Below are 21,473 nucleotides of genomic sequence, written 5' to 3' on the forward strand. Positions count from 1 at the left end.
GCAACCAGACAGAGAGGCTATTTATCTATTTATGTCTAGCATTAAGTGTTTCTCTCCCTTCTCCTCTAGTGAGTTGCCCGTTTCCTGGTTGGACATGCACGTGTTATGGGTGTGCTATTGTAACACATACCAACACTGTGCATTCAGATCACAAGGCTGGATCCAGCCTGGCTTTCACTCTATTTTGTGTTTTAATGGCTAATAATCCCAATATCCACCACACAGGCTGGCTTCAGATACAAGCAATGCCCCTGAGTGCTTGCAGCCCTACACTTTTTGGGCCTCACAATCTAATGCTGTCTTGAGAATTCACCCTCAAGCCTCCTCGCAGCAGAAATGGCAAAAGAGGCAACTCACTGTCCAATGGTTCTCTCTCTTGTCATGGTCCCTTCAGCTGCTTGGGGAGCTGGTCTTGGATGTGGCCCCACAAATCATAAAAGAAGGATGTTAACTACGGTGGAATATGGGGGTGTTTCTCCTTGCCGCCTGGAAGAAGAATAGCACCAAGGCTAGGCAAGTAAATAACTAAATATTTGTGCTCAGCTTCCCTGTTCATTTTTGAGAGCCAACTTTTGTTGTGCCCTTTGCTTGCAGCTCATTGGTGATTCGTTCAATGGGAAAACTCTGGGGTTAGGGTGTTCAAAAGCACTCGGTGCTGGCCTGACTTGGCTCCCTTAGGAGTTAATGATGAATCTGCCCTTGGCTTCCCTGGGAGCAGAGGTAGGCTAATGCAGAGATCTCTTGAAAACCCCACCCAGAGGTTGACTTTAAGTACCGAGTCCTGCTCCCGTAGATTTGTAGTGATGGTTCTGGATGATCTGAGATACAAAAAGAGAGTATACCTTTCTTACGTGTCCTCTGACTACCTGATGTTCTGATGAACTAATAGCTCACACCATCTGAACCTTCTGAACACAGCAAGTATTTAAATATTCTGACAGGCCTAGTTAAATTAAATTTATCAAAGTCTAGTTGATTCACCCTAGTCCAGCTCTCATCTCCACGATCTTCTCTAAGCCACCCATCCCCTCTACACAACACTGTGGATAAAACCTGGTCCAGAGCTAAGCAAAAGCTCTTGAGCACCTTACCAGCTCTCTAAGAGTTGATCCATAGCAAGATAGTGCTGCTTCATGCTAATGTTAAACTGCTGCTGTAGAGATCCTGTGTGGGTAGCAGCTAGCGTCATTCACATCTGAGATCCCAGAAGAGATAAGAACTCAGGCAGAAACAGGAATTCATGCAGTGAGATCACTCCACCACTATATTTTCACACCCGCTCAGATGATGATCTCCTGTGGAATGTTATAAATGCCCTCAGTAACATTGCAGGAGAGTATCATATTGTAAGAAGTTCATTGTTATTAATCTGTATTAGGGTAGCACTTGGAAGGCCCAGTAGGCATTATGCCAGATGCTGTACATGTACTCAATGAGAAACAGTGCCTATCTTGAAGAGCTTACCATCTGAGTACAGCAGCCATATAAAGGGTGAGAGGAAAGAGAACACACAAGCAGAAGATGGGGAACTGAGGCACAAAGTAGCCATAGGCAGCCCATTTCAGAGCTGAGAATTGAACCCAGATCTATTGAGTCCCAACCCACTGTTTGCACCATAAGACCATCCTTGTCCCAGTTTCTGCCCCTCTAGCCAGAAGATCAGCATACTTTCTGTTATTTTTATAATGCTATAACAATGATATAATTCACCAGCCCCTTTAAAGCCCATCTGCCACTCTTCTAAATTTTTTTAAGACAATCATATAAATGGTTGTGTATCGAGATCTAAAACATTTAAGAAGGAATATGAGGTGCTCAGATACTGGGGATGGGGGGTGATAAGCAGGGTGTATATGCCTAGACGTAATAGAATAGACTTTCTTAACATGCAGGAGAGTGGCTAGCAGTCTAGGATGCACCACGTCAATGCAGGGTACTTTCTTTCCTGTCACTGGTCTCCTGCTGGGTCACCACAGTAATGCAAGGCATTGCTTCATTATCTTGTGAAGCCAGTACAATTCGGCCATGTCACCACAATATCTGTACTGGACTGGGTCTCTTATTGGCTGTGAAGCACTAAAGTGTGAGCCTCACAGAATCGGTTCACACAAACATTCTGTAGTTCAAATGTTTTCCCAAAGCATAGCTGAACTTTCCTTGAACCTCTTTGGTCTGGAAATTAGGCTGGAAATGTGAGAGACACAGATGTTCGCATGAGATTCCTGGCTCCTCATGAATCCAGTGAGGTCTTTTGCAAGGAGAGAGAGCTTTTCTTCTGGTGCTTTGGTTCCTTCAGCTTTAACTACTGCCCCAAACCAGGAAGGCCTTTGAGTTGTGTCCAACTTTCAGAGGATGCTTTGGACTTGTTCTAGGTGGACGCTCACAGGCAGAGCACAGGAGCCAAGACGTCGTGAGTCCTAATCACAGCTCTAGTACTGATTCACTATTGCCCTTTGCCAAGTCTCTTAGGACCTGATCCAAATCCACAGAAGCCAATGGAAAGGATTCCATTGACCTTGATGGGCTTTGGATCAGTCCCCTAATCTTGGTATCTCAGTTTTGCCATCTGTAAAAAGGGTATAATGATCTCTGAGCTGTTGCAAGGATTAATGTTTGTAAAATACTTTGAAGAAGACAAATGCAAATGATATTCTTTAACATAGATATTGTGGTAGCACCTAGAGGTCTCAGCCAGATCAGGGCCCCATTGCGATAGGTGCTGTCCACACATCCAGGAAACAACAGCCATATTTGTATTGATCAGAAATAGTTCACCTTGCCCCTCCTCACTAAAAAGTCTCTTTCTCCTACTTTTTTACTGATTGGAGTCAGGTACTGTAAGCTTGGATTCAACATTTTGCAGGTAATCCCAGTCTACTGAACTTCCCACAAACAAGAGGTATTTTCTTTGTTCCAATGGGTGTTTTACTATCTTGAGACTACAAGGCATTTTCTGAAATTAATATCTGTGCTTTCCTATATTTCTAGCAATAGCCACAACCGCCCTCTGGTCAGTGATTAATTGTTAGGCACTTAATAGACTGCAATATTTCTGCTGTTCTTTCTAACAAGCAGTGTTCTACCTTTGTTGTCCCCTGAAATGCCAAGAGATTAACATCCCTTCTCCTGGGTCTGCAAAATCTCCCTTTGCCACTGTAACTAATTACACTGTTAACCAGCGAGGCTGCACAAGACCTAATGAGTTGCTATATAGTGGGCTTTTTATCTCAGAACAGATACAAGATGCAACAGGACCAAAAGAAAACTCAGCCCAGCATGATTATTATTTGCAGCAGTCTGCCTCACACAGCACTTAAAATACCAGCGTGCCTGTTTATAGATGCCTGTCCCTATGCTGCTTGCATCTGTTGCTCAGAATAGAGAGAATGGAGAGGATGGAAATGAAAGGGCATCCAATCGGCATCTACCTCCCAGGGGTATTGCAAGGCTTAATGGGTTAATATTGTGAAAGCCCTCTGAGATCCTTAGAGGGGAGGTGCTGCACAAAGGAGTGATTGTCTGACACTGCCCTCCCAAGAATCTAGGTTTGTATATTTCTATTTCCTACAGATTTCTGCTGGCTGTGTATCCCTATGACGTGTCCCTCACAACACTTGCAGTGCATCTTACATTATTGTTTGCATTACCATAGCGCCTAGGAGCCCTTGTCATAGACCAGGACCACATTGTGCGAAGGGTTGTACAAACATGTTATCAGGCCTTTTTTGATGTGGAAACTGAGACACAGAGAGGGAAAGTGACTCAGCCCACGACCAGAGGTGGATTAAGGTTTCATGGGGCCCTGGGCCAGAGCAAGTGGGGCATCCCTCCCACCCCTTCCATCTGTGGCCCAGCCCACAGCCCCACCCGATTCTGCCCCTTCCCCCTGCCATGTTCCCCACATGGTCAGCCCCATTCTGCCTCCCACTGCGGCTCCAAGACCAAAGAAGCTCTGTCCACACTTCCCTGGCCATGGCCCCAGGCTGCAGCAGGGAGCTAGAGCTCCTCAGTCCCGAGGCCATAGGCATAGTTTGACTGCTATATGTGTACACTGAAGCCATTCCCCTGGGTTCACTGGCTCTCTCTCCCTGCCTACAGTGGTACCTGGACTGCCGAGGGGGGAAGGGGGGGCAGGATGGCGTAACAGGGGAGCCCCAGTTGCTGCTGGCGGCCACTTTGGCACCAGCTGCAGCAGCGATGTCTCTGCTCTGGTGCTACTGTGGTGACCTCCTTTCTGGGGCTGCTACTGCCCATGGGACGCTACATGCCGGGCTCCTGCTTCCCTCCATCCATTCCCGTATCCCCTTCTCTTCCCTATCCCCTCCCCCTTTCCTCTCCCCTTCTCTTCTCCTCAGCCCACCTCGCTTGCTCTGCTCTCCAGCACTCACAGTTGTCGAGGAGGGAGGAAGGAGAGGAGCTCGGGGCATGGGGGAGCCCATTTTTGCTGGGCCTGCAGCCACCAGACTGGAGACCCATGGACAATCCGCCACTGCCCAGGGCACACAGCAGACAGAGACAGGCTTAGAAGCCAGCTCTCCTGACGCCCAGGCCAGTGCATTATCCATGAGGCCATGCTGTCGCCCACAGAAACGACCTCTTTATGAAACGCACCTGCAGAGAGAGCTGATTTGTGCCTTCCTATAGGTGGCCCTTTTTGAAGTTTACTCTCTCCCTTATGTCAACTTCAAACCTGGAGAAAGAAAACGCGGCACCTTTTAGGTGTCTTTAATGACTAACAGTCATGTTGCTCGTTACTCTGCTGCCTAGAAGCATTACACCCTCAGGCGTCACAGAGAGAGCTGCCAGTGAGGGTGATTCCTTCAAGAGAGAGCCCGTACAAAGGAATGGTTAGGAAAACAAAAAACGTCTGTTTTCTGAGCGAGTCCAGCATAAATTAACTGCAGGCGCTAATTTGCAGCAAATTGTTAGTCACATTCTGTCTCATGAGGTCCCAGCGCTTGCCCGGTGAGAAACCTGAAGCTGAATCACCCCCATACAAACCCCACACGGCTGTGTAGAACACAGACTCCTGGGACTGAGGGCTTCTCGGGCCAGCTGACAGAATAGTGCCCAGCATTCCTCCCTGCAGTGCTCCAGCCGTCAGGTTATTTGGAGATCTAGGACCCAATCCAACCTCCATTGTTCTCAGTGGAAAGATTCCCACTGACTTCAGCTGGAGGTGAACTGGGCACCCATTCAGGAATAGTGGGTAGAGCACTGGACTGGGACTCAGAAGACCTGGCCTGCTGGGTGACATCCCTGTTCTGTGCCTCAGTTTTCCCATCTGTAAAACGGCAGGGCTACTCCCCTCCTTTGTAAAATGTTTGGTGATCTACTGTAGGTAAGCACTAGTTATAATCTGGAATGGAAGGCACATAGCCTAATGGTTACATCTGGAGACTGGGAGTCAGGACTCTTAGCTCCCACTTCCTGCTCTGATATTAATTCACTGTGTTACCTTGGGCAAATTTTGTGGTCCTCAGTTTATTCATAGTTCAAATGGGGATGATAATAATACCTACCCTTTCTCACCAGGGCATTATGAAGGTTAATTAATGTTTCTAAACCACACTGAGTTGCACAGTGCCCATATAATAGTATTACCAGTATTTCCTATACAATTGTCAGACATTTCAGATTGGCTCTTCCTCCCAAAGTGCTGTACACATTATTTACAGTACCTGCAGCATCACCAAGGTGCAGCTGCTTCTGCAGCAGATTTTGACAGCAAAGTAGACAGCGAGCAAACAGCACCAGAGCTCAGGGAGTATTGCAAAGTAAGTTTTATCACAAACATTTGTTTGAATAAATGCCCCAAATTTACTTGACAGTATTTTCAACCACCTTCAAATTTATTAGAGTGAAGGTTTGGTCACAAGCATGTTGACAAGAAGAGAAAGTGCTGAGAACATGCACAAGAATAGGTATGTGCACAAAGTTGACACTGAAAGTCACCAGAGACCTTTGCCCCAAGAGGAAGATAAGGAGAAGGTTGAGGAGAAACAGCGCTGAAGTCTGGGGGAGAAAACCAGGGAACACCAAAGGGAACAGTGCAAGATCCAGTCCCTGCTGCTGACACAGGGGCCAAATATCCTGTATATCCCCCCCACACAGCAGGAACTTCAGGGAAAACACTTCCTCCCAGAGACCAAGGATGAAATCCTTAAGAATGAAGTCTTAAGTTACAGAAGTCTAGTGTATGAACCAGTTTGAAAGTAAAAAAAAAAAAAAAATCCCTCTTCTCCAAGCCAAGTACTCCAGTGATTGGCTTCTGTTATGCACCCTTCACTCCCAGTGGCCCAAACCACTAGATCTCACCCCTCACACTGATTTCAGTGGAGCCAATTTACACCAGTGGAGGATTAGGCCCACTGAGATTTTTGCCAGGTGGATGCTAGCAATCCACAAATTCAGAGAGGCATTTTCATCCAGAATTTAGCTCCCTGCAAAATTGATCCATCTACATGCCAAACCCTGATATGTAATCCCCTGCTGCTTCTATGCCTCATCTCCATTCTGCTGGTGAAGGCCCTTAGGGAATAATTTTATCTAATTTGTGACACTCTCTAGTAGCTCCTCCCCTTCATAGAGTGCATCTGGGAAGGATCCTCCTCAAACTGCTGCACCTCATGGTGCAATTGACAATTCTGCCCTGCCATGAAGCTCTCACGCAGGGAGAATGTTAACACACCGAGCAGATCATATGTAGATACTGCAGCATGGAGTGCAACACAGACACATGCAGGGGGCTTCTTGAGTCACACTGAAACGGAGATCAGGAGACCAGTCACAGGGAGTTCCTAATGCTGACGGGCAAGCAGGGGTTAAAAGTTCAGCCAGTTCTTTTCTGAGATCAAATCCTTGCCAGAGCAAGCAGCCAAACATTTCAAACCAACAGCTATAAAGATCAGCAGGGAAATTGGTTGCAGTGTTGAAAAAATTTCTTAGGCATAGAAGAGGAACCTATTGGAAAAGGGAGGTCAGCTGACACTTCTTCATCTGTCTCTTCTCGAACGAGAGCATCCACAGTCAAGTCTTCTGAAAAGCCACATTTCCCTCTTGCTAGGTGATGGCCACTGTGTGTGTCACCCACTACTTAGTGCTAAGGTGGGTTTATTATCCAGGCCAGTTGAATATAGTTCAGCTGCCAGTGTTTTCATACAGCAAGTGGAAACTAATGGACCCTGTTATTGCAAATGTAATAAGCAGAACCTGCCTTCTCCTCTTAGCCAAGTCCAAGTTTTATTGATTTTTATACCTCCACCTAATTTTTATACATTCAGAAACACTAAATCTTTAAAATAATTGGAAAGCAAGGTTGTGTGTGTGGTTTTTCTCCATCCGCGTTAATTGGTCATATCTTTTCTGAGACAGTTGCACTGAAGGTGTTGTTCCAGAACCATAAGGATGCTACCTGGCAGGGTTGTGACTGTGTTAACAGGAGGAGTGGTCTCGTGACTAAGACACTGGAATGGGATTCAGGAGGTCTGCGGTAATGCTCCTGAAAATGTTTCGGTCAAAATAGCTTTTGCATTGGAAAACTGGAGTTTTGACTAAATAGACTTTTCTGCAAAAAAGTGTTTGTTTTCTGTGGGAAAATGCTGATTTTCTATTGAAAAGATGAATACCTGAAAGCCAAAAAAAATTACTGCTTGTGGCCAAAACCAAAAATATTTAAATTTGGAAATGCCACTGCAGTGCCCTATGGGAGTTGTATTTTAGCTGCCTCATGCTCCCATTTCCCTCTGTGCGCCAGGCTCCCCAGCCAGACTTCATCTCCCATGATGCACTGTAGTCATGTGACTGCCATGATGCACCACCTTCCCTATCCAAGAGGAGATGCAGCACTGCATCATGGGAAATGGAGCCTCTCCTGGTCTCTGGAGGAGAATGGGAGCATGAGGCACTTGAACTACAACGCCCATGAGGCACTGTGGTGGGATTTCATAATCCAAATAGTTTGGTTTTTTTCCAAAAACAACATTTTCTGTGAAAAGACTCTACGATTTTCAGTTTTTTGAAAATTCAGTTTTTCACCCCACTCTAACCCAGGTTTGGCTCCCAGCTCTGCCACAGAGTCCCCCTACGGTCCTTGGGACAGGTATTCATTTCCGCCGGGCTTCAGCTCTCCCATCTGTCAAATGAGGTTAGTTCCTCCTCCCATCCTTTGTTGTGTCTATTTAGCTTATAAGCTCTCTCGGGCGGGGACGGTCTCTTACTACACCTATGTAAGTGCCTAGCACAATGGGGCTGGGTTGGGGGCTTTTAAATGCTCCTGTCATATAAACAATAATTACAGGCTAAAATGGGTGTGTTGGGGGCCTTGTAAAATATTTGGGAAAACAAGCGAGGTTGACACATATTGCTACAGTGTAGCTGACTGGGCCATGGTGGACGTGAGAGTTCGACTTGGCCGTTAGAGCTGGGTCCAGGGTGGGCAGAGTCCAGGAAACGAGCCAAGGCTCAGTACTGGAGGGACAGAAGCCAAGTGCTGAACCAGCAGCCAACCGGGGCTGTGGCCACAGAGTCAATTCCAAGGCAGAGCCGCTGGGCTCGTAGGTTGCCTAGCAGCACAGCTAGGCAGGGAGCAGGGCCAGCCTCCGGTCCGGTCCCTGATGCAGTTCATTAGCACCGGGGGTGCGAGTGGGATGCACCATCATGCTATTGATCAGAATTCCAGGCCCTTTCTATTCAGGCTGTTAGGGTGTGTTAGCCCGGTGCAGGTGTGATGGCCGCCATCTTGGCTGACACCCCGGGGACTGAATCGGGGACTTCTGGTGGGAAAAGGCCAAGTGGCTGCAGCTTGAGCTAAAGCTCAGTCGCTGGAGACTATACCCCACGGCACAGAAGGGGGCCTGTAACATATACTCACCAGTGGGTTGTACAGGCAGGCCACTCAGTGCTGGGCTGAGGGAGCTCTGCACGTGACCCTCCATGCAAGTCATGACCCAGGAGCGGGGTGGGCTGGTTCCGTGGGGGCGCAGCTTCCAGTGGTCAACCAGCAAGATGGGCTGGGCCAATGCAACAGGCTGAGGAAAGGGGAAAATGAGGGAGGCCTGGGTGTCGCCCCCTGCAGAAACACAAACAAGTTGGTGCCAGAAGTTGAGCACGTCACTAGGGAGTTAGAATAAGCAAGGATATCAGTGGTGGCTTAACTTCCAAATGGCATTACGTCAGCATGCACCAGATAGGCCTGAAAGTATGGCACATGGCAATAACCCTGCAGCCCTCACCCAGGCAAAATTCCCACTGGATACTGCCCACATGCTCAAGGTCTAGCTGATCACCATATTTGGGTCAGGAAGGAATTTGCCCACGGGTCAGATTGGCAGAGACCCGGGGGTGGGGAGGGGTTGCCTTCCTCTGCACCTTGGGGCACAGGGCACTTGCAGTTTTAAACTAGTGTAAACAGTGGATTCTCTGCAACTTGAAGTCTTTAAACCATGATTTGAGGACTTCAGTAATTCAGCTAGAGGTTAGGAATCTATTCCAGGATTGGGTGGGTGAGGTTCTGTGACTGCTGCGGTGCAGGAGGTCAGATTAGATGATCATGGTGGTCCCTTCTGGCCTTAAAGTCTATGTAAGGGAAGCCTGCATCTGTTATATTTTTCACACACATTATAGTTTTCACCCTCAGTCATAAATAAAAATTGGGAAAGATTCTACCTGATTCTGTCTGTCCCAAATAACTCATCCAAAGACCCGCCGGGCTACACCACCCCCTGTGGGATAGCCCCTTAAGTTTTGGCTATAAATATGCAAGTTTTAGTAGGAGCTAACTGGATCAGCAATTAACCTGAGTCTTCCTTGAGCTGCAGTGTACTAAGCCAGTGGGAATGTGAGCTGGAGAGGTGTAATGCAATAACAGACAGAGTACAGTGCTCTAGCCACAACCTCTTCTGCCTCCAACATGCCCCTGCCATGTTCCTATGCCAGGGGCTGCAAGGTGTGGCAGCCTAGAGGCTGCTGGGTGCAGGAGGTGGTGGGAGAGGAGTGGCCAGAGCATTACACTCTGTTTTGTAACTAAACCTGTATTGATCTGCTCCGCAGGCAGGCATGGAGAAGCTGCCATAAGCTAGAGCAGCCCTCAGGCCGTTCTAACTTATCACATCTCCTTAGAGGGGCAGCACAGAGTCTTTGAAGTCCAGTGACTTTTAAGTGAAGATTGTCTTGTGAAAATGACCTTGTGGAAATGGCTCTGTGGGGCTCCATGTTTAATTGTGCCTCATTGTCATAATGGCTAATTCCAGATCGAATGTGCTCAGTTTACAAATCATGGCTTTTCTCTTGTTGCCACCCATGGAAACTCAAGCTGGGAGTCAAGCGAGGTTCCTCCCTAATCACAGCATTATGCCAGCAATAAAAATTCTGCCAACCAACATATATTCTCTTTAACACCTGTCCACACCCACTAACCTTCAGTAGAGTAGCCCAGAGTTAATAGACAGTGCTGTTTGAAGATGCAATTGCACAAGAGTAACTAAGGCAGCTTGAGTCTGGCTACTCTGAGCAGTGTGTTGGACAGAAGAGCTGAGACAAAGCTCCGGCACCAGTCCTCCAGCCCTCCCGCCTGCCTGCACGGGTGGTGTTGGGCAGGGGAGATGTAGCGGCTCTGCAGAGCCAGCTGCCCCTCCTGTGATGCAGGTAGCTCTCACGCTAGCCAGGCCACCATTTTTGAAGGGATACAACATTTTGTAAGGATTTCATAAGTGCCGCTTTTCACTGGCAGCATCGACTAAAGGGACAGGGTGTGCAGGTGAGTTCTAGAATGTCTGGGAAGTACCTCACATCTCGTAGGCCCTACTATAAACAAATGATAACAATCCTCCAGCTGAGCTCCAATATACCTAAATAAATGGCTCTATTTTCAAAAGAGCTCAGAAATTTGAGTTCTGAGGTCTTGGGAAAATCCTGCCTGCAAGTTTCATGATGGGAGCTGTTGAGCCCTTGAAAATCTGGCTCTGAGCGTCTCTGAAAATCTTGCCCATCGTGCCGGGAACTGTCCAAACAAGTAAACCCAAGACAACCCCTGCCCCAGGCCGTTCACTGTCAAAGAAGAGCTGTGAGAATGATTAAAGGGTTAGGAAACATGCTTTAGAGTCTGGGAGCATGTGCAGATCCGCAGGCAAGTTAATGATCGAAAGGTAAGGGAGGCGTCATTTCACTCATAAAAATCTACAGAATCATCATTTCAGTGGGGTCACCCTCTACAGGGTGGCAGGGAGGACTCGTTCTCCCCTGCCCCTGTCTCCCAGCTCCAAGTCCTCTGGCTGGTGGAAATGGGTCGAGTTGGGCACAATGGTACCAAACATAGAACAATTATGTAGCTATAGCATCAAGAAAATGTTTAAAAATCAGTTATTTTAAACAATACTTTCACATGGGGATGCATTGCTTACATAAAAAAGAAAGACACTGATCTTTGATAATCCTAGGAAAGTTTTGCTGGACATGTAAGTTTGAAAACATTTATTCATCAAAGCCATCATCAGCATCATCTCTGGCTAAGGCCCCACTGCTAGGCTTGTTGTTGATCGGTCCTTGTCTGTGCCTCGCTCAGACATCTTCATACAAGGGAGGCTGCTGGCCAAACATTTGCAAGGTGATGAGCGTCTGGTCTTTGCACCCAAGTGTTTGATTAGAGGAAAGATTGATTCGGGAGTGCATGGTATTTGACATATAACTGGTGTGATCAGTCCATCCCTCAAGACCCATCCATGCCTGAAAGAAAAAGGTTATTTTAGATGCACTCGATCATCCCGAAACCATTCCATTGCTTGATCATTTGCCCTCTTGATAATGGGGATAAAAGCACCCCTTGTCTTTGGCAATTTTTCCTCCGCTTGCCTGCTTCTTGGAAAACATCCACCAACAGAGCCCCACAAGTGTCGTAATGTTGTTCTTCAAATGGTAACCTTGTCATATAAACATCTCCAGAGGACTTATGACTTCATCAAGGACTGGCTGAGCTGTTCCAAGCATCTTCAGAGTAAGGAGAGACTCTCCAGAGGATTAATCAAATGAATCATAATTTGATCTTTCCACCCAACTTTCCACTATTGTCACATCCTGAAAGGGTGTGGAAACCTGGCAGGGTTTTAGTGGTCTGAGTAGGGCTAGCAGGTCTGATTGGAAGGATGAATTCACGGGTCATTCACTCTGCCACCACATGTAGTGCCGAGTTAAAGACTGACCATGTTAGAATGCCCCGGTGCGGTACAGTTTATCCTGGATGTCCAGATCATTTGAGGGTACATCTTCAATCTCTTCAGCTAAAGCTGTACTCAATGATTTTTTCACCTCTGAAGTTCATCCCACTTTTGCACAATAACCAAGTGAAGTCAAGAGTAGTGAATGAAGAAAGCTCTAGCATAGTTGATTTAACTTCCACTTCACTGAAAATTGCCTTTGTGGCTTAAAAATTTTTGGACCGTAGCAGGAAAGTAAGTGAGTCAGGAAATCAGGAGGCTCCTTCAAGAAATAGTTCTTTGCTTGTTCAGACAGCACTTGAGGCTGTGACTTGTCCCCATAAATATGCTCTGGCTAGAAGACCATAACAGTAGTTTGAAGGGTGCCTTTGCCATCTGCTCTATCATGAAGGAAGTCTACATTATCAGCAGCACAAAACATAAATCTACTCTTGAGGTCTGGAGGAACGTACGACCCTTCTTTCAGTTCCGTGCAGCAAAGAATCTCGTTTCCAATTGCAGTCTCCAGGAAAAGTACTTTGTTGGAGTCATTGGAGAAGTCAGTGTTGTGCGTAAGCTGCGTGAGGAATTTCCTAAGGGATTTTGGAATGTTAAATTGTTAAACCAACAGCCACTTGTAGCGGTAGATTATGCTTATGCCACACAGGTGTCATGTATGTGTTGGAAACCTGCCTTTTGCTTAAGCAACTAGTACCTGAGGCTTTATGATAAACTGACAGCCTTGTGCTCCCCTTGCTCGCTGTCTGACATACGGAGTGCTGAAGTCACTGCGACTACTGATACACCACTTAAAGAAGAAATGCAGGTCACACAGTACTATTTGTTCAGGCCTAGCATCAGAAATGGATCCCCAACACTCCCACGTACTGCAGGACAAAATGTTTTTCTGTTAAAATATAGCAGCTGCTGAGTTCTCCACATTACTGTTGAAATCAGCACTTTCTTCCACTTTTGAGAGCACCATCGCTTTTGCCACTTTTAAGGATATGGGCTGTGATTTATTTCTGTGGATAGGCTTGCTAAAAACAACATCCATATCCCACAGCTCGTCTTCAATAAGTGCGTTAAGAGCCTTTCTGCTAGACATTTGTTTCTCTTCAATCGTGTTCAAAGCACATATTTTTCTGTACTTAGCCTCTGCATTGGCTATCACCCCTACTTTCCCACATGTTAGAGCCTCTGCAAGCATAAGCAATGTGTGGGGGGGCACCTGGGGTGATGTCCCCTCCCGCCACAGATTTCTGCCAGGGTTTGCCAACCCCACTCGGTCAAATGGTGCGGCCAGGCCCCCTCCCTGCATGGCAGCTGCCAGAGCCAAAAAGCTGCACACCTCAGGGAGAGGCAGGAGCAGCAGCCGGGAGTTGCAGGGAGGGAAGACTGAGGGTAAAGGGGGGACATCATGACTGGAACCATTCCAGGGGTGTCCAAACCTTTCAATTGTCCCGTCCCCCCTGCCCACTATCAGTAGGTATAGGTCATCTCTGTCTGCAAGGCAATTTATGAATTCCAGCTGAATTTCAGTTTGCAGTAGTAAAATCGGTCTTTGTTTCTGTGGCTTTTACCGTTTAATTCAACATATTACATATGTCCTTGGTGTAGCACCCAATGTGATATGCCATATCATATGTGTGGGTGTCTTTTGAGTCCACGCGCCCACTTAACTTTACTTTCCATGCAACTGTCTTGCTAAGAGTTTCCTAGAGTTTCTCATCTGGCTTGGGTTGAATCTATGCTTAATGGGTGCCTTTGGGCTTCAGGCAGAAGAAGCAGGTGTTCTTCTCAAAACACATGCCATGGAACCTAGTATAAGGAGAGTCTCACCAAAGCTGGCACATGTCCCTTCATCTTCAACTTTTTCCTGGTGCTTGATGTGCTTCCTCTCCAACTTTGCCAAATTCAGTTTACGGGTGTGCACTTATAGCCTGTAAGGTGCCACTGAATGTTCTGTTGAACCAGGTCCTCCGAGGTGGTATTCTCCAAAGGTTCAGCTACTGCTCAGTACTCTTTGTCTCCACATTGATGCCTAAAAGTGATAGAGACCAAAGTAAAAACGAGGCTTTGGTAATAAATTACTGTGGGATTATGATTAATTATGTTGGGTAATGTATGCTGTGCAACTATGTGCATATGGATGGATTCCAGTAATTTCTGTCTGGATGCTGATGCGTTAACCAATGCCTTATTACAACTCTTTTGGCATAATAAACAAAGCTGATAATCAATATCACTGAACTGTTTCTTTTTGGCCAATGATGGCTGTCACGCTGTCTGGAGTGGCTCACAACCAGGAGTGCCAGCCTTAAGGCAGACTGTCAAAAAGCAGAGCAGAAGCCCTAGACTGGCGGTATGTTCTATCGTTAGATTTCACCAACCCCGTAAGAAGTACAAACTCCTAAAGCATTATACCAGTCTCACCATGGAGTCACAGACAGTCCCCTGGGGCTTTCCTGTCTATCTTGCCACCCAGGCAAGCTGAAAAATATGATAGAATTGGTCATTGTACACCAAAACTCACACCAGTATTCAGGTTACTCCCAGTCACAAAGGACCAGTCACTTACCCCAGGTCAGTTGTACCTCAGATCTCAAACCAAAGACAAAGCCTGTAGCCAATCCTGTAATAAACTAACTAAAGCTTTATTAACTAAGAAAAGAAATGAGAGTGTTATTTACAAGGTTAAAACAGGAAACATAAATACACAGATGAGTTACAGTCTTCGATTTAAAATGGTAATATAAGCTTCTGTAATAAGCAGCTCTATATGACATTTAGGGCTGTCCTATGCCAAGCAGCATGGGGATCTCTTGCTTATGCTTAGGAATCTTTGCCCTTCAGAGTCCAGACAGCATAAAGAGACCCTAATTCCTTCTGGTCAGGGATTTTTATCCCCCCCTCTCCCTTGAGTCCAAGCAGATGGAACGAGCGCTTCTGTACATCACCTCCTCATGGGTGAGTGTGAGGAGCAATAGACAGGCTTTGTTCCCAGTGGCCCATTTGGATGCAATAGTCCTTCCTTACTGGCAGGAGATCACACCTTCTCTAGGAATCCAGCATTTTGCATTAGGTGAAGTTGTTTTTTTTCCCTGTTTGGTGAGTTACAGAGTTTCGAACAAACATTTTACAGTTATAGAGCAAACACTTAAGTATAACCTTATAGCATGGGATAAACACTAAACACATGCCTATAATGCTAACATCTATTTTAACTATACTAACCCACAGGTGAGCGAGACCGGTTTCCAGCTATGTCTTGTCAGTGTTCAGTGAGGCCTGGGGCCTTTGAATGAGCTGGCACGTGGTCTGCCAGCATCACAATGGCAAATCAACTTGAAGAGCTCCTTCTGTTTATAGTAACCTGTAGCATTAAAAAAATTAAGCCAGTTTCATGTTCTGAACATTACCTGATAACACTGTCCTGGCAGTCGAGGGTCACAATTTAACTCTGCGAGGGTTGCACGTTCAGCAGGTCTGCGTTACCAAACAATTAAAAAAACGTAGTTGTTTTAGGCTTGTCATGTTTAGTACTATTGTGTTTGTTGGAGAAAGGCTTTTGAAGGATACCCAACTTGACCTATTTACGACGACATTGTATTATCAAAAGTCCCACCAATTGGAGCACCAGGAGCTGGGAGGGGTGGGCAGCGCATCCCCCCGCCACAGCACAGAGGGCGAAACCATCAAAATTATGATTCTGTTGATTTTTAAGACTCAAATGGCACCTCCCTTACCTTTCTATCATTAACTTGCCCAGAGAACTACACATGCTCCCAGACTATGAAGTCGCAAGCCTTGTGCTCAATGCAGTGGTTGAAGGGGAACCAGTGAGGGGGATGAGGTGATCAGAATGACAGCAGGAATGCACTTGATGGTGGAGCCCTCAGGCCAAGAGGAGGACTTTACAGTAGCCAAGGCATGAGATGATCAGGGCTCGGGCACAAGCTGGAAGGTCTAAGACCTCTGGGTGTTACCTCCTAACCTGGGTACTAACAGCTGGAGTCATAATTTAGGGTTGTAGTCTCCCCTCGGCACATGCATGCAGCTTCCATTAGGGGAGCCCTTACAGACTCTCATCAAGGAACGAACAGATCCCTTTAGGCCCAATACACAGCATGCTCCTGAGCGACTCTGCTGTTCTACTGGCTGGCACTGAAATCACTTCTGTGAATGCTCCATTCACAGCACAGATCAGCACAGATCAACCCAAACAGTGGCATGTACCCAGCCAGCCCGGCTCAGCTGCTCCTTTTACGCATTAGTGCATCTCTGGAGGGACACATGGATGAGTCTGTGGGCCTGATTTTCCATTGCCCTGCACCTTGCACACAGTCATTTACACCAGTACAAAGAGATTTGGTAGCCTTTTGCACCCAGTTTGCACTAGGGTAGCTGATGATACAGAGTCACTCCCCGTGACACTGGAAGCTCCTTTCTTTCCCAATCTCAGGGGGTGTTAGGAGGCTGAGAACATTTCTATCGATCTAAGCTCCTTATGTGGCCCCTCTTAAGAGAGCAGGCTCCGGAGCCCAGGGCTTCATATCCTAGGCTAGTGCCCTAATCATTGGAGCGTTCTTCCTTTCCCACTCATTCCCTTTCCTTTGTCAAAGTTTGGATCCAAACTGTCTTCAAGTTAGAAGGTGTTGGGAGCCAGCATTCTCATTCAGACACAGCATATAATGGCTCTGGGACACAACGCCCTGGTACAAACAGAGCTAATCATTTCCCAGACTGGAGGGGATTTAGTTCCAGAATTCTAGCTTGGACCCATACATAAGTAAATTCATATTTGGATGTGGAACCAAACTCCCCCATAGTTTGAGGGGTCCATGGTTCAGCCCCCTCTCAGCTTTCATTTAATTGCCCAATATTCATCTTCTTGCTTTTTTTAAAGTCTTTTGCAAAGCCATGCATTAGTAAGATCCTAAGTAGTAGTATTTTGATGAAAATGCATAAAAGGAAAGTCTCAGTTATTCCTTGTAATAGGATAATGCTACAGCTCATTAGACACTGTAACCACGAGTCCAAATATAAAGCCGACAGACCCCTCCGATGGGTGGGATCGAACCGGGGACCTCTGGAGCTTAGTGCATGAGCCTCTACCACAGGAGCTAAAAGACAGCTCACTGTTAGCTAAGGCAGAAGAGAATTTTATCTTTCTCTCTAAGTGATCTCGGTGCCACTGGATGGGACAGAACACCACACCCAGGTATGTGGGTTACACAAGTACTGGCTTTCCCAGGAAATTTCTTCTTGTGAAGAGGCAAGGCACCTTCCCATTCCAGCACATAGAGCAGAGAGGAACCCTAGGAACTTTCCTAACAGGAGAAAAAATGGCTTCTGCTGGCAGAGAGGGACTGGGGATTTCAGACGCCACCCCTGCAACAAAGGAGGCTGATACCCCTAAACTAATAGTCTCTTAGGGTTGCCACTTTGAAAACATTTTCCACTGAGTCACTGAGTCATGGCACTGGATCGCCAGGCTGTGATGCAAAGTCAGGATGTCTTGGTGCAAAATACTACCAAACTTATTTGACAGCAATAGCCACATTCTGGGTACCTCTATAGAGCAGTTATGTTGATGGTTTCACTAAGTTCCTCCACGGCCACAGGTTTTCTGGTAATTGTAGTAACACTTCCGCTCCTATTGAATTATGGCCCTGGAAACCCTTATTAGGCTTGTTTCTTTTATGGGCCAAGATCAAAGCCCCATTGCACTAGGTGAATCATAGAATCAGAGAATATCAGGGTTGGAAGGGACCTCAGGAGGTCATCTAGTCCTGCTCAAAGCAGGACCAATCCCCAACTAAATCATCCCAGCCATGGCTTTGTCAAGTCTGACCTTAAAAACCTCTAAGATGCTGTACGAACCCATAGTAAGACAGTCGCAGCCCAAGATAGAAAACCTGGGGCAGTGGGAACAGAGGCACATGGAGGTGAAGTGACTTGCTCAAGGTCACGCAGCAGTTCAGTGGCAGAGAAGGAACCAGGTCTCCTGACTTCCAGCCCAGTGCCTTATCCCCTGCATGCTGCTACCTCCCAAGACAGTCTAGAGAGTCATGGTATAACTCTGTCCACTGCTCCCTTGCCACGTTTCTTGTCTTTCTGCTGGAGGGTTGACTCCAGATACATTTTCAAGACGGACGATCTTTCAGACTCAGACATACTAGGCTGTCTCCTGGAGAGTTATATTTGTTCTTTCTTTCTTTGTCCTTTTCCTTCCCCTAAAATAAGTTGCCCCAGACTGAAAGTATATGTTTTGCTCTCTGTGTCTGGAAAAAACATATCACCTCCCCAGCTTGAAATAGATCTAACTGGGACAAAGCCTTTGAGAGCTGTCTGAAATGTCACACTTTGGAAGACTAATGAGTAACTCGGAGACTACGGGGCTCACTTTTTCTGCTTTATCAACCCTGCCAAAGCAAAACAGAATGGCTGCTTGGCGTATCCAGTCCTGCAACATCTTTGAAAAATCAAAAACCTCGTGCACTGCTTTTAAGCTCCCACTGTGTTCATAGCTACAAATGCATCACTTTGATTAGCACGCTGTATGCCTCTCCTTGGGAACAGCTGCTGGCTGGAGCCAGCTAGTTTTTCCTACCACAGAAAACATTCATGTGTGAACATGTTATTTCATGAAGGCCAAACTTTGCAGCAAATGGGATGGGGGACTACACCTTAGCTCTTTCTCTGCACACATGGAGGAGATCGGGAATGATCAGCTTTATTTCAAAGTAAAAAACAACCCATTGTTTGCCCCTGTTTTTTTAGTATCGTTTAGCTTGATTATCAGGTTGTTGCGGCCCAGAATAACTGTGCTTAAGTGTTACCAAGTACAGTAAATCCTTGAATTAGACTGTAGTTAGAGTTGGCTGGATGTAATTTAAACTTTTGTAGGGATGTAATGCAAAAACCGGAGATTGAGCAGACTTGAAATCCCTGGACGCCTCCAGAATGCCCACAAGACGGACTTCAAGGCTAACAGGGCCAGCGAGCTCAGCATGCGATTTTAAAGAGAGCCTGTAGGTTCTAAAAAACAACGAGGAGTCCTTGTGGCACCTTAGAGACTAACAAATTTATTTGGGCATAAGCTTTCATGGGCTAAAACCCACTTCATCAGATGCATGGAGTGGAACACAAAGTAGAGAGGTATAAAAACACAACATATGAAAAGATGAGAGTTGCCTTACCAAGTTGGGGGTCAGTGCTAATGAGCCAATTCAATTAAGGTGGAAGTGGGCTATTCTCAACAGTTGACAAGAAGGGATGGAAATCACTTTTGTAGTGCTAATGAGGCTAATGTAAACAAGGTGGCCCATTTCAAACAGTTGACAAGAAGGTGAGAGTATCAGCAGGGGAAAATTAGTTTTTGTATTGACCCATCCACTCCCAGTCTTTATTCAGGCCTAATTTGATGGTGTCCAGTTTGCAAATAAATTCCAGTTCTTCAGTTTCTCGTTGGAGTCTGTTTTTGAAGTTTTTTTGTTGAAGAATGGCCCTTTTTAAGTCTGTTATTGAGTGTCCAGGAAGACTGAAGTGTTCTCCTACTGGTTTTTGAATGTTATAATTCCTGATGTCAGATTTGTGTCCATTTATTCTTTTGTGTAGAGACTGTCTGGTTTGGCCAGTGTACATGGCAGAGGGGCATTGCTGGCACATGATGGCATATATCACATTGGTAGACGTGCAGGTGAACGAGCCCCGGATGGTGTGGCTGATGTGGTTGGGTCCTATGATGGTGTCCCTTGAATAGATATGTGGACAGAGTTCTAAGACGTTTTAGAATATCCAGAAGAGCAGGACATTACATCTGGTCCCATTGACTGAGCAGAGTGAGTGGAGTCAGTTGAGCCATTTCTCCATTCACCACTACAGATGAGAGGAGAATCTGCACTTTTATGTCCTTTACTAAGCAAATTAGGGCAAAGCTTCTCTTTATTATGCAGCCAATCCAGGAGAAATGCCACCAGCTTCTCCCGAAGATACCTTTTGCAGATTCTACTGGACACAGAGGCCTGTCAGCTTGTGCAAGGGACTCCTGGCAAAAACACATTTAGCTGATACAGACAACTGTGGCCAGAAGAGACCCTGCTGGGGTTTGGGCACTGGTCTTTTCTCAGCAGGGGGCAGTCCCGGGTTTTTGAACAGGATGGGAACATTGTCTGCCACTTGCTCTTGGCTGGAATGTGGATGAAGGCTGCTCTCTGGGGTTATGGCCAATTTGGAGTACAAGTCATATGGTTGTCATGAGAGTCTCCATCCATCTTTGCCATTCCTCCAGAACAACATGTCACTCTCAGCCCCAAGGGTTGTCGATCTCAGCCCCTATTGCAACATTGCACTGAGTAGGGGAAGGGGGGGGTTAAGTGCACACCGCACCCAAAGGCTGTGTAAGATCTTCATAATACTGCACGAGAAGAGAACAAATTCGCCTCTAAGCCCAGCTTGCTCAGCACTGACAGCAGCTCGATCAATGTATATCGGCTCTGAGTTTTTGGAGGTGCGTTCCAGGATAGCTGTGCTGTAATTATAGCTTCCCCAGGAACAACTCCTCGGGGATCTGAACAGAAACAACCGCCTCTGTATTGACCAAGTTCTGATTCATCCACCCACCCATTTAAACAGCCCTGCAACTGAATGTTTCCACATGAGTCCCAGGTAATGTTTGTTTTGGTTGCCTAGTTATGCTTTTGGCCTCGCGTCACTGTCATGCTCCGAAAAAGGAGGAAGTTACAAGAGCTAATCATGTGTCGCTTTAAAGGCTGCGGGAATTAAAGAAAAACAGATTCTTCATGTTTGGTACTTGCAGTCTGCAGCATTTTTCAACCAAAGAGATGGACGTGCTTCCCAAGGCCATTAAAGATATTCTCCTCCCTTTTACAGGTGGGGAAACTGAGGCACGGAAAGGCTAAAGTGACTTCTGCACGGTCACATTCAGAGTCTATGGCAGAGTTGTAGATTAAACCCAGGCCTCCTAAGTGCCAGTCTCATGTTTTAAAAACTACCCATGCAAATGGCTCTGAATACAGCTGCTACCCCAAGCTTTTAATCACAAGTTTACACTACTTACGTTGGCGAATATCTTTCAGAAACAAGAAGCACATTAACAGGACACCTGAAAAGGGCCATTGTGAAACAAGAAAGGCTGACATCAGCTGGTTCCAGAGTTAGTCTCCTCCAGTGATTTCAGACCAGATCCTCAGTTTCTTCTCTGCTGAAAAGATTAGATCCCTAACTGCCAGCCTTGCAAACATGACCTTGTGTCTGCAA

The sequence above is a fragment of the Dermochelys coriacea genome, chromosome 6 (assembly GCF_009764565.3).
Source record: "Dermochelys coriacea isolate rDerCor1 chromosome 6, rDerCor1.pri.v4, whole genome shotgun sequence".
Taxonomy (NCBI): domain Eukaryota; kingdom Metazoa; phylum Chordata; order Testudines; family Dermochelyidae; genus Dermochelys; species Dermochelys coriacea.